General features: G+C 38.9%; 1 pseudogene; it reads left to right on the top strand.

Moving 5' to 3' along the window:
• The first annotated feature begins 10,065 nt into the window (after nucleotides 1-10,065).
• On the top strand, nucleotides 10,066-10,510 carry LOC148108059 (small ribosomal subunit protein eS24 pseudogene; annotated as a pseudogene).
• The last annotated feature ends 1,505 nt before the right edge of the window (nucleotides 10,511-12,015 follow it).

Genomic DNA, 12,015 nt, shown 5'->3' with positions numbered 1-12,015 from the left:
TCTACCTCTTGTGAGCTCCGTGGCTACAGGGACTGTACCGTCTCTATCCTAATTCCCATTCTGATGATAGTTCCAACCCCGACCTCCACAGATGCTCAATAAAATTACTTGTTAAATGGTAAGCAATTAATAAAGCTTAACAGGCCCATCCTTTATAATAACAGAGATATCTTAGATGGAAAAAAAAAAGTTATCCACGGGAGGAGAAACCAAACTTTTTGTGAAAAAAATAATTATCCTTATGACAACACGCTATGGCATATTGCTTTCCAAGTCATCATTGCCGATATGTCCCTGGAAGGTTTCCAATTACTTAGCAAGTCTGATTTGTACCTACAGCCAAAAACTGACTGAGTCATCATAGTGTATGGGGGGGGGGGGCAGGAGGGAATAAATTCAGCAGAAATAATTACATCTTTAGGATGAAATGGGGCAGGAGGGAGGGAGAGTCAGGCATGGACAGTGCTGTGATGTGGCAGCAACATGACAAAGATGAGTTTGAATCCAGGCATCAGATTGCCAAGGCTTCCTCTGAGTTCCCCCTCCAAGGAGACAGATAAGAAACAAGACATTCAAGTAGCTGGTGAGGTGGCCTGTGAGGGTCTCTCTCTTGTCCAGTCAGCTTGTCAGTTCTGGCATCATCAGAACACGTGTACCATTATGGTCAGCTTTAGGTCACCATGCTCCTCTGTCTTTCATCACCTTCTGAGGCATGAATGGTGCTTTTTTTCCTTCTTCCTTTCTTTTCTTTCTTTTTCTCTCTTTTCCTTCCTTCCCTCCCTTCCTTCCTCTCTCTCTCTCTTTCCCTTTCTTTGCTTTCTTTCTCTCTTCTTTCTTTTCTTTTCTTTTCTTTCCTTGGCCTAATGTGAGATACAACACTGTTGTCCCCTGTAGTCACATTTGAAAAATACATTCAGCTGGCTTTTGGCACTGCTTAAGATTCTAGGGAATTAAGGAGACTATTCCAGGCAACAATGGAATCTATTAAGTCATTTGGAACTTATATTTGCAAGGAAAGAAAGGAGTTAGAAGAGTAGAATAAAACTGAAAACTTGAAATGACTGGTGAAATGAATAGAGAATAGTTGAAATAGAAAAATCCATGTGGGGGCGCCTGGGTAGCTCAGTCGGTTGGGCGGCTGCCTTCAGCTCAGGTCATGTTCCCAGGGTTCTGGGATCAAGCCCCGCGTCAAGCTCCTAGCTCAGTGGGGAGCCTGCTTCTCTCTGCCTCCCATTCCCCTTGCTTGTACTTTCTCTCTGACAAACAAATAAATAAAATCTTAAAAAGAAAGAAAGAAAGAAAGAAAGAAAGAAAGAAAGAAAGAAAGAAAAGAAAAGAAAAGAAAAGAAAAGAAAAGAAAAGAAAAAAATCCACATTGAACAGTGTTTCCTACATATGTGTGATTCATTTGTGAAAATATCAGGTTTTATTACGCAGCCTTACATGTCATTTCATCTTCATGACAACCCTGAGAAGTAAAACCATTCTTACCACCATTTTACAGTTTAAAAAACAGAAGCTTTGAGAAGTGAAGTGTTGTTGTCCAAGGTAAGGAGTAGAGCTGAGGTTCAAATCCATGTTTGACCTGACTTAGAGTCACTCAGGGGAACAAATGAGAGGACAATTAAGATAACTGGTAGCTCATAGTGGCACAGGTTCCATGACTAGCACTGAAGTCTAAGGGGGCTTGAGTGAGGGGTATGTCACCTAAACCAAAAAGACTGTTATAGTCCGGAATAAACATCTCCTCCCCCACTTTCTAACAAAGACAAAAAACACTCTGCAGTCCTTGGCTTGATGGGTCTTGGTTTTAATGGTATTTATGAGAAACCCAGAGAGGAGGACACAGGGACAATAATCACCACATAGTAAGTTTGATGAGACACTGATTTTCCATCCTCATGTCTCTATAAAGAAAGAACACTGCCCCTTTTCCCATTAGGACAACCCCAATTCCTGCAGTAGAGAAGCTTCTGTCCCCCATGCATTCCCTGATCAGAGATTGGAAGTTTCTTGGGGCATGGCGGGACTACTTTGCTTAAAAACACCGTTGCCTGCCCCTTTCTTCTTTCACCACCTGCTCTCAGATTGAGCACTTTGGAAAGATACTTCTAGAACAGAATGAAGATTTTAAGAGGCAATATATAATGCAAAAAAATCCAAAGGAACTGCTAAACAACATAGGTCAATATCACCCCGGGATGGTAGTTAATCAACCAATTATTTTTAACATATAATGGCTAATAATATAGTACAGTTAGTTGCATCAGACACTATGCTAAGTATATTACAGACACAATCTCATTGAGTCCCCAATAACAGTCCTATTTATAGTGAAGTTGTCCAAGGTTACATAGCTATGAGGAACCACAAACAATTGTAACTTTGAAGCCCATACTCATAATCAGCAGACTGCACGGTCTCCTGGAAGCTAAGCAAAGATCTAGAAGCAGGAAAAGTGGAAGACAATAATGACCCCACAAACAGGACATGGCAGTAAAAAAAAGTGAGTTTCCAGCCCATAAAGTAAAAGACCTATGTGCCCCTAAAATGTTAAAGTCAATTGTTTTTCTTTTAACACAACTGTGTATCATGCTGGCCAATAAACTAATACATCAGAGAACATTTAAAACAAAAAATCCCTTCCAACTGTGGAACATGGATTTGCCACTGGAAATTCCAAATGATGTTGGTCTTTGGTTAATTCCAAGGAAGGTTTGAGCCCACAGGAACTCTCTAACACCCAATAAAAGGAAGTAGCCTAGAGACATTGCAACAGGAAGTCAAATAGGATGAAAGCTTTGCCTTAGATAACCTAAAAGTGAATGAACCACATGTCGTTTAAAGTGAAGCTAAAAATAGAAAATCTCACACTTTGGTGTTTGTAAAGAAGCATATGACAACTCAATATTTTGACATTACATCCAAACTCGAAGTACCAGAAGCCACCTCATATTCACAATGTCAAGGTGAAAACAGTGCATCGATTTGGACTGTGCACATTGTTTAAGGTTTTCAATGCTTAATAATAAACAATCAAAATGATTCACCATTGTTAATATTCTGAGACTGATGAATAAAGCAATAAATCTACATCTTATAATACATCTGTGGGAATGCTTCTGTCATACAGGAAAATTTATGGCCAAGTATAAATTCCAAACATAATTTACTATATAATCTCAGTATATTCATCACTATAGGAGGAAATATGTATTATTAAAGATATTCTTTTGAGTCGAGGAGCAACGAACTCTTTACTCAGAAACAAATCGATAAAAGGCTAGCTCTTAATGACTTCAATTCAGAAGCTAACTCTGGTACTTTTTATTTTTAAAAAATCAAACCAGCATTTTGGGTTTAATGAACCTAAATCCAGACTCCTCCTATAAAATCAAACAGTTTACCTACAGCCAAAGCAAACTCTTTATTTAAAAGAACATAGTAAATTTGCTAAGACCTTCTCTTTAAACCAAATCTAACACACCCTCTGAGTTTTAGAAAGAATTCCAGCATGTAAGCTATAAAACAGAATCATTTTAAGAGTTGCTTCTTTTGTATGGGATGCTAATAATATCCTCTCCTTGCAGAATCTCACCACACACAATTTCAAAGGCAGGAAGAAAAAGGGAATACCTGAACAGCTAATTACAGAGCTGGATAGATACATGATAAAGCATTAGAATAAATGAGATAGATAAATTATCAGAGAGCAGAGCTGAAGACTGATGAACCATATTTAGTACACTAATCCCAAGTGTTTATTTTGCATTCTTCTGGCCTTTAAAGATGACAAGTTGTGATCGATCGCTTCCCTTGAAGGCTGGCTGCTTTCCTGCCCTAGCATTTAAGTTTTGTTTGATGTTCTTCACTTTGTGTCGATGTATGAACTACTGCTAAGATATAGAGCAGTGATTAAAATAATTCATCCATCTGCTTATAATTAAAGACCAAGTTAAATGTAATGACAACTTTATCTAGCAAGCTAGCTATCATCTAAAAGGGAGGCTGGCCCCTCAACAATTTCTCCAGCAGATAAATATTCTAGTTAGTAGTAGTTCAAAATTTTTCCTTCAAAGAACAGAGATTTTAATCAGTGATGTCACTGCATAAGTGAAATGGGAGGAAATGTAGAAATGTCTTTCTTTTCTGTACTAGAGAAAAATCAAATATCTTGGTGACTAGCTCAAGATTAGAGAAGAAAAGTCGCTTTTGAATTAACAATTTTAAATTAGTCACAAAGAAGAGAAGCTACTGGGAAAAAAGCAAGTATCCTAAGTTAATTAAAAAAAAAAAAGAATGAGACCAGCTTTATGGAGAGGTGAATACACAGCTATTTTAGAATGAAGAACAAATCTCCCAGAGTGCTTTTTAACTTAATGCCTTCCCAGAGTAAACAGAACACTCTAGTTATATTTTTAAATAAAATTTTAGACACAGAATTTGGGAGGGGTGGTGTAACTAAAATATTCACTCACATTTCCCACTACGCTGAAAATAAATAAAATTATGGTTTATATTTTATTTAATATTCTCAATTAGATATATAGACATACATGAATTTACCATAAAATTAGAGCCGCATTATCACATTCTGTTTTGAAAGCTGCTTTTTTCATATAGTAAGACATTATTCATACTTTCAATATATTTAAAGGATTTTTAAAAACCAAGTCCAGCAATTTTATATTCAATAGAATATGAAAACCAAAATCTGATCTCAAATGCCCTTTGATCATTCTCTGATAAGAACAGTTTGAGTAGCTACAGAAAGAACAAAATTAAAATGTCATAAAAATATATCTGGAAGAATATTTTAACATTTTTTTCATAGTCATAATTGACCATCATAAACTTAATAGATTGCACACCAGTAAATGGCTTATAAATAACCTCATTCAAAGGACTTCGCCAGGTCATTTGAGCAAATTGTTTTAGATTTTAAATTCACTTTTCTATTTAAGATGATGCTCGAAAGCACATCTGGTGGCCAGGAAATCCAAACCTGGGGAACCCACCAGGAAGTATTATAGTTTAATTCATCAAAGGAATTAATATAAGGGTATAAGGGTACTTTATTCAGAAAAGTAAAAGCTAAAAGTACTTAGTATAAAATAATTATGGTGAAATCATGTCTTATGTATTGCATCTCCATCAAACATGACAGGTAATTAAGAAATGTTTATTGATGATTAAGATCTGCCTTATGGGGCATCTGGGTGGCTCAGTAGGTTGAGCATCTGACTCTTGGTTTTGGCTCAGGTCCTGATCTCGGGGTCATGAGATCAAGCCCCACATGGAGCTCCATGCTCAGCTCGGAGTCTGCTTAAGACTCTCTCCCTCTCTCTCTGCCCCTCCCCACTGTGCATGCTTGTTCTCTCTCTCTCAAAATAAATAAATAAATCCTTTTTTAAAATTGCCTTATTTTTGCTTCCAAGTATTTTCTGTTAATGCATAGGGACTAATGTAAGTTATCTCCAAGAACTTAGAAATAACTGGTTTTCTTTGGAGATAAATAGTAAGAACAACATACCATGAGAGAGTTCATAGATACATCAAGTTACCTGATTGGCTTTCTGGCCAATAGGTTTGACTATAAAGAGGTGGACACATTAACACATTAGAAAAGTGAATAAATGTGTCCATCAAAGTAGGAGTTGATCAAACAGGAAAGTTTATTGACAGTACCCAGCAAAGCACAGCCCAAGAGAGAAGAAGGCCTAGCCACTGGAGTTTGATATGTTTCTAACCCTAATGGTCAAGTTACTCCTGGGGCAGAAATGGATGCAGCATGAAGCCAACAAACTTGGTTGTATCTGGCCCTACTGGCAAGGCTAGCTGTGTTATACACTGGAGGCATAAGGCCACCTTGGACCACTGCTATCAATCATTTGTTCTTTTAGTCCCCCTTGTTCTGATGACCTAATCCCCAGACAACCTTCCAATTCCCAAGTCAGTCAGTTACAGAGAAAGAGAGGAAACTGACCCCTGTGAATGTGAGCATTCCTGGTCACTGCAGTGATTTCCTACAGGAAATTAACAAGGGCAGGAGCCTCATATCTTGATGATAGAGAAAAAATGAGCTGGTCATAAATCTCCATTGTGCTGGTACATGTGACAGCTCTATTTTTCACTGTGGATAAATAAATTATCATTCTTAGCTTCATGAGTTTTTAGTAATGAAGAGTAAATGTCTTAAGCCTGATGTTCTCTAAATAGATAGGATATCAGGTCATTCAGAGGCCTAGGCAGACTTCCCCGGGACACATGTGACCTCATTCATCATCACTCATCTAATATCAACACATATAAATGCACATGGAGACCAACTTACAGTGACGAAATGAGTTTCTTGAGAAGACCAGAACCAGGACCAGAACCAGGACATTTTAAGAGTCCTCCAGCATTAAAATTGGAGCATTTTTTTTAATCACACATGAGGTATTCTCTCTTCCAGTTACACGGTAGAGGGACAAAATTGAATTCATGCATAAATTTTAGGTTTTGAGTTTTGTAAACTCCCAATATGTACTGGCACTGAGAGGACCAGCAGGTTTTCCAATACTCACAGGTGAAAGTTCACACCTGACTCCCAGGGAGCAATTCAGGGTTCCATGCAGAAGCTGAAATTTCCCCGAGAAACTAGATGTCTGTTGGCTGCGGAGACCCTGAGGGACAGCTGCCACAATTAATGAAGGAAATGGGACACACAGCAAACTGGGCCACCCTAAGTGTCAAGGCCACCCTGAGGACCTTGAGAGGAACAGGTCAAGGACACTCCATGGGTGTGCAGAGGCCTGAACCCAAGACAAAGACAGCAATCACTCTGCAAGTTTCCACCGCTAAGAAGCAACCAAGCACCTCCAGGCCACACAGGATGCTCTGTGCCCTTGGAGGAGAAAGACAATAGAATGAGTTGAGTTGGTCAAAATACCAATTTGCTTCCCTCATACCTCCTTTGTCCACACCCCAAATACTAAGTTCCAGTGTGAATTCAGTGAGATTCAAAGGCTCCCCTGAGGACAGTGAAACTCACTCCTTCTGTCTACCAAAACCTCACACTCTCGGGTTTCATTCTTCAATTTAAGACTATGAATCTTCTTACAATGGAAACGTTTTAAGGCTGCATTTGAACTTAAGCTGGTATCTTCAATATGGAACTCTAGGGGAATTAAGGTCAGCAGCTTACTAGAGTAGAATTTGATGAGTGATAAAGAAAAGACTTCCTGTCAGTTGAGGACCTGAGGGTCTCTCAAGGAGGAGTAGACAGTGGCCCCTGAAATCACCAGACACCAGTCTCTCCTTCACGATGCTGTGAAAAGCATCCTACTTAACACTCTGATTCCATTTTCCAAAACAGCTTGTGACAGAAGCTACAGTAGTTCATTATTTTTCTGCTGGTTGAGGCTACAGTGTAATGATATTCGATAATAACACTAATCTTCCCTGGTTGCACAATGAAGTATTTTGTTCCTGTTCTTCATGTAGTAGAATGAAATGCTAGAATATTTTGGAACGGTTTCAGTTTGTCATAATTATTGTTCACGCTAAGAACTTGGAGAGGGGCAGGTGACAAGATCAAACTTGTTTTCACTTAGACTCAGCCAGGTTTAAACCAAAGTCCCCAAAGATGAAAGGCTAATGCCTCAATGCCTTGTTCGGTTTCAAAGACCAATAGATGTTTAATCATTTTTTAATGTAAAAGCCACGTATAAAAGGAAATAATTTTAAAGTGTGAGCAATGTGAGAAATGTACATAAAGCAAGAGGCACTTTTTTTGTCCAAAACAATCATTTCAACAATAAGTACAAAAGTACTAATCCAACAGAAAAGTGGATCTTCCGCATCAGAATTCTCAACGTAATAGATTTTGTCTCCTTTCTTACCTCAATAAAGTTAACTCCATTTTCCCAAATGCTCACCAATAATAGCAACTAAATCAGAAGTTTTAAAAGGGATAATAAATCTTAACCCAACATAAGCCCTGTTTTAAGTGGGTTTTTAATGATAGTGTGCTCTGTATTTCTGATAACGCTAAACTGAAGTTTGGCTAATGTCCAGAACTGGGAGATGGGCACACGCGTGAATCATACTGCTGTTTATAGTCCCATCCCAAAGCTATGATTTAAGCAGGGGGTTCTGCCTTAATCACAGACACTTAATAAATGAAAGTTGCTCTTATTTCTCAAGTAAGTTTGAATCTCTTGGGTTTGGCAGAAAGTCAAGCTTACCAAATATTTTTATACAGACCCGTCTCAAATCCTACAAAAGGTATAATTAGACAATCAAATAAAGGCGTATGAGACTATCTGTGCAATTTGTTAACTAGTTGATATTTAGTTCTTCAGTTATAATACAGATTTTAGGTGATATACATTTTATAACTAGTACACGAACAATCGCACTACAGCATGTAATGTTAAGGGTTTGAAAGACAGGATCACCTGGCTGACTCAGGGGAGCTTGTGACTCTTGATCTCAGAGTTGTGAGTTCAAGCCCCACAATAAGTATAGAGATTACACAGAAACAAAAACTTGAAAAAAAGAGTTTGCAAGATAATAACGATGGCATATTCATATTCTTTCATCACTAAAAAAGCTATAATATCGATATAAAAAAAATCTCAACAAGCTGTCCTCATTATTGTTTCCTATCTCTTCCAAAATTAAGCTAACTAGTATTAGATAGGTTTGGATAAGTTTTCAGATAAGCATGTAGATCTGAATCTCTGAACTAAACAATTTCCACCATTTTTATGAGCCTGTCAGTATATCCAGATACTCAAATAAGATATGGCTTCCTGATGCCTAAACACAAGTTACATAGATGCAGAAAATAAGGGGGGTGGGGGTGGGGAGGCACCACGAGATGACACAGATCATAGCAGAAACTGATCCATGAGGTATAACTGGAAAGTTGAAGATGGTTTATATTTTTAAAGATTGCATGATTAGAAATAGAGGGTAAGTTTTATTTATGCATTTATTTATGAGAGCATTTCCTGAACAACGTAAATTTTACATTTCAAGTTAGAAAGGCAACTATATAAGGAGACTTTTGAATCTTGAGATTCAAAAGTCTCCTTAGGCCCCAGTTACAGAATCAAGGCAACACTGTACTAGATTATTCCCTCAGGCTAAAGCCAGCGAACCTGGCCTGTGCCATTATAAAGCCCAGACTAAGATGGCAAGGGGAGTATCACTGACGCCTTCCTCAGAGCCAGCGCTGTGGACATGACATGGGGAGTCACACAGAGTCCCACGTGCAGAAGGGCCTTGCGCTTGGTTTAATGCTCTGTCATCACCATCATGAAATCCACCTTTGTCTCTGGACTTCTGATTTGTAAGTGAATCCGATAAGACAATGGAGCGTGCGTGTGAGAGGAGGAAACAGGCCAGGCCGCAGTGCATGCACACACAGGACCAAGCCCACGGGGGACAGGAGCCGTAGTGTGCTGTGCTCTCGGCCTGGCCTCCTGGTGCCCAAGCACAAGCCCGGGGCAGTCTGGGACCCCGCAGAGCTGCGAGGGGCAGCTGGACTGAAACCCAGACCCGGACTGGCGCTGGCAGCAGCAGCAGTGGTGGCAGAGGTCATGAGCGGAGAGAGAGGAGGCGCTCTACATGGAGCAGCACTGGGACCCTGAGTGGGAGCCCAGCTCATGGTTTACCCTCGGAGCCCAACCCTGAGGTACTGGTATCCTGAGGTACTGATGCAAACACTACTACTCCAGCCTGAGGGCTAGGATGGAATGGCCACTTCTCCGGCAGCAAATCTGGTCAAACAATTACAAAAAGCACACACAGACGTTACACCATAACGTACATCAGGGAGTTGTATCTTCAACAGATACAGCTAACTTTGAAAATTGCTGCAACACTGCAAAACAAATGCCCACAGCCTTAGAAATAGAAATTAAATGTAAAGATTGCCACATTTAATGAAAAGAACTCTATTTTCACATGAAGCTTCAGAAAACAAACTTCTCACAAGGAAGACAATTTTCTAATTTTTTTCATAAAATTGTAAATACATCCTGTCTAGCAACTTGAAGCTCAGCCACCATCATGAACAACACAGTAACTATCTGGACCAGGAAGTTCATGACCAACCAACTACTTCAGCATAAATCAATGGTTATTGATGTTCTTCACCCCAGAAAGGCAACAGTAGCTAAGACAGAAAAAACTAGCCAAAACATACAAGACCACACCAGAGGTCATCTTTGTATTTGGATTCAGAACCCTTTTAGGTGGTGGCAAGACAACTGGCTTTGGTATGATTTACGATTCCTTGGATTATGCCAAAAAAAAAAAAGAACCCAAATATAGACTTGCCGGGTATGGCCTGTATGAAAAGAAAAAGACCCCAAGAAAGCAGCACAAGGAATGCAAAAATAGAGAAAAGAAAGTCAGAGAGACTGCAAAAGCCAATGCTGGTGCTGGCAAAAAATGTGCCGGAGACTGGACAACAGAAGGAGTAAAGATTCTGCAGGGACTTTATCTGTGGTGATTGTGCAGATTTTTCACGAGAGGATTAATAAACTAAGAACTTTAAAAAATAAGAAAAGAAATTATAGATGCAGTGACAGAATGCATAAAAAGACATTTTGAATTATAAACAAATCACGAAGCTGCTTTCTTGTGCAACCTCAAGTTCAGGAAACAGTAGAGGAACCATTAAAATGCCATTGTATAAATTTTCATTTAAAGTTAAGCTGATTTGTACAAAGAGTTAGATCCATTAAGAAAAATTGCTTTTTAAGAATCATCAGCTATAGGTGCACAGAAATTTATACTTCAAAATGCTTTATCAGTAGTTATCCCAATGTCATCACAGCATTAAATACTCGTAACAGGTCCAACAAAATATCCTTCTCAAAATGAAAAATTATCAAAAATTATTTGCAATCTTGCATTTGCTAACAGTAACCAATGTTCCTTTCAATTATGTCAATAAAATTTAGAAGTATAAATTCTGATGACTCAAATAAATCTACAGAAAAGTTAGAAAAATGCTATGCTCAGTAAGAATGTCACATTAATAAAGTGCTATTATCTATTGTATTACATAAAAATATGACACCTATATTAGTTTTCCAGGGCTGCCATGAAAAATTACCCTGGGCGTGGTCTGTTACCATTTTATATTTAAGCTTCCTTATTCAATTCAAGAAGCCTCACCACTCCTCCAGATTCACACTGCTGAGTTTGGTGCCTGCCTCCACTTCTTTCTTGAGGCATTTTTAGTCTCTAAGCCAATGCCAGCAAGTGGAAATAAGCTACCAAAATGTGCTTCGTCCATATGAGATATGGTTAAGGATAATAACAGCTAACAGAAATGCTCCCAGAGAACAGGACTAGACAGCCTGGAGGACAAGCGATAAACAGAATGTTTTCAGAAAGAATCAGGGCCCGCCTTATTGGCTAATCAAGGTAATCACCCCAATGCCATACTATTCCTGAAAAACAGGTAATAATATATGTAATTTACCAGTGGCCACTTCATTGTTTCCCATCCTTTTCTTTTCTGGGAGTTTTTACCATAATTATAATGTTCTCTCTACATTACTGTCTCTACACTAGTTGCATCGGTATGTATATCTCATCATTAACTACAGGTCTCCAAACCATAGGGAGACGCACATGGTCCTGATGTAGAACACTGCATGTCAATTACAGATCCTGGATTCAGAGTATGACATAGCCATTGGAATAGATTTTGTATTGTTTTCCTGCGGGAATGGGTTGAGTCCATTTTATGTAGTTGGATATAAATAGATGTTGGGTAACCAGGGGGGAAAACCACAGTGAGAACCTCTTGGTTACCTACCCAAATCCTTAACTCTCTCTTTTCTTGGGAGTTTCATGTAATTCGGGTTAAGTTCATTCTGCACATAGAGCCAGGTATGGAGGGCCTGTCCTAACCTAAGCCATTCGGAATTTTCTATCTCCCCAGTCATAGGACTTAGTTGACAGGTTGACATGTGGCCTAACTTAGTCTAAGTGGAGTGAATT

The sequence above is a fragment of the Ursus americanus genome, chromosome 22 (assembly GCF_024610735.1).
Source record: "Ursus americanus isolate L20-20 chromosome 22, mUrsAme1.1.p, whole genome shotgun sequence".
Lineage (NCBI taxonomy): Eukaryota > Metazoa > Chordata > Mammalia > Carnivora > Ursidae > Ursus > Ursus americanus.
This window is presented reverse-complemented; position numbering and strand designations above follow the sequence as displayed.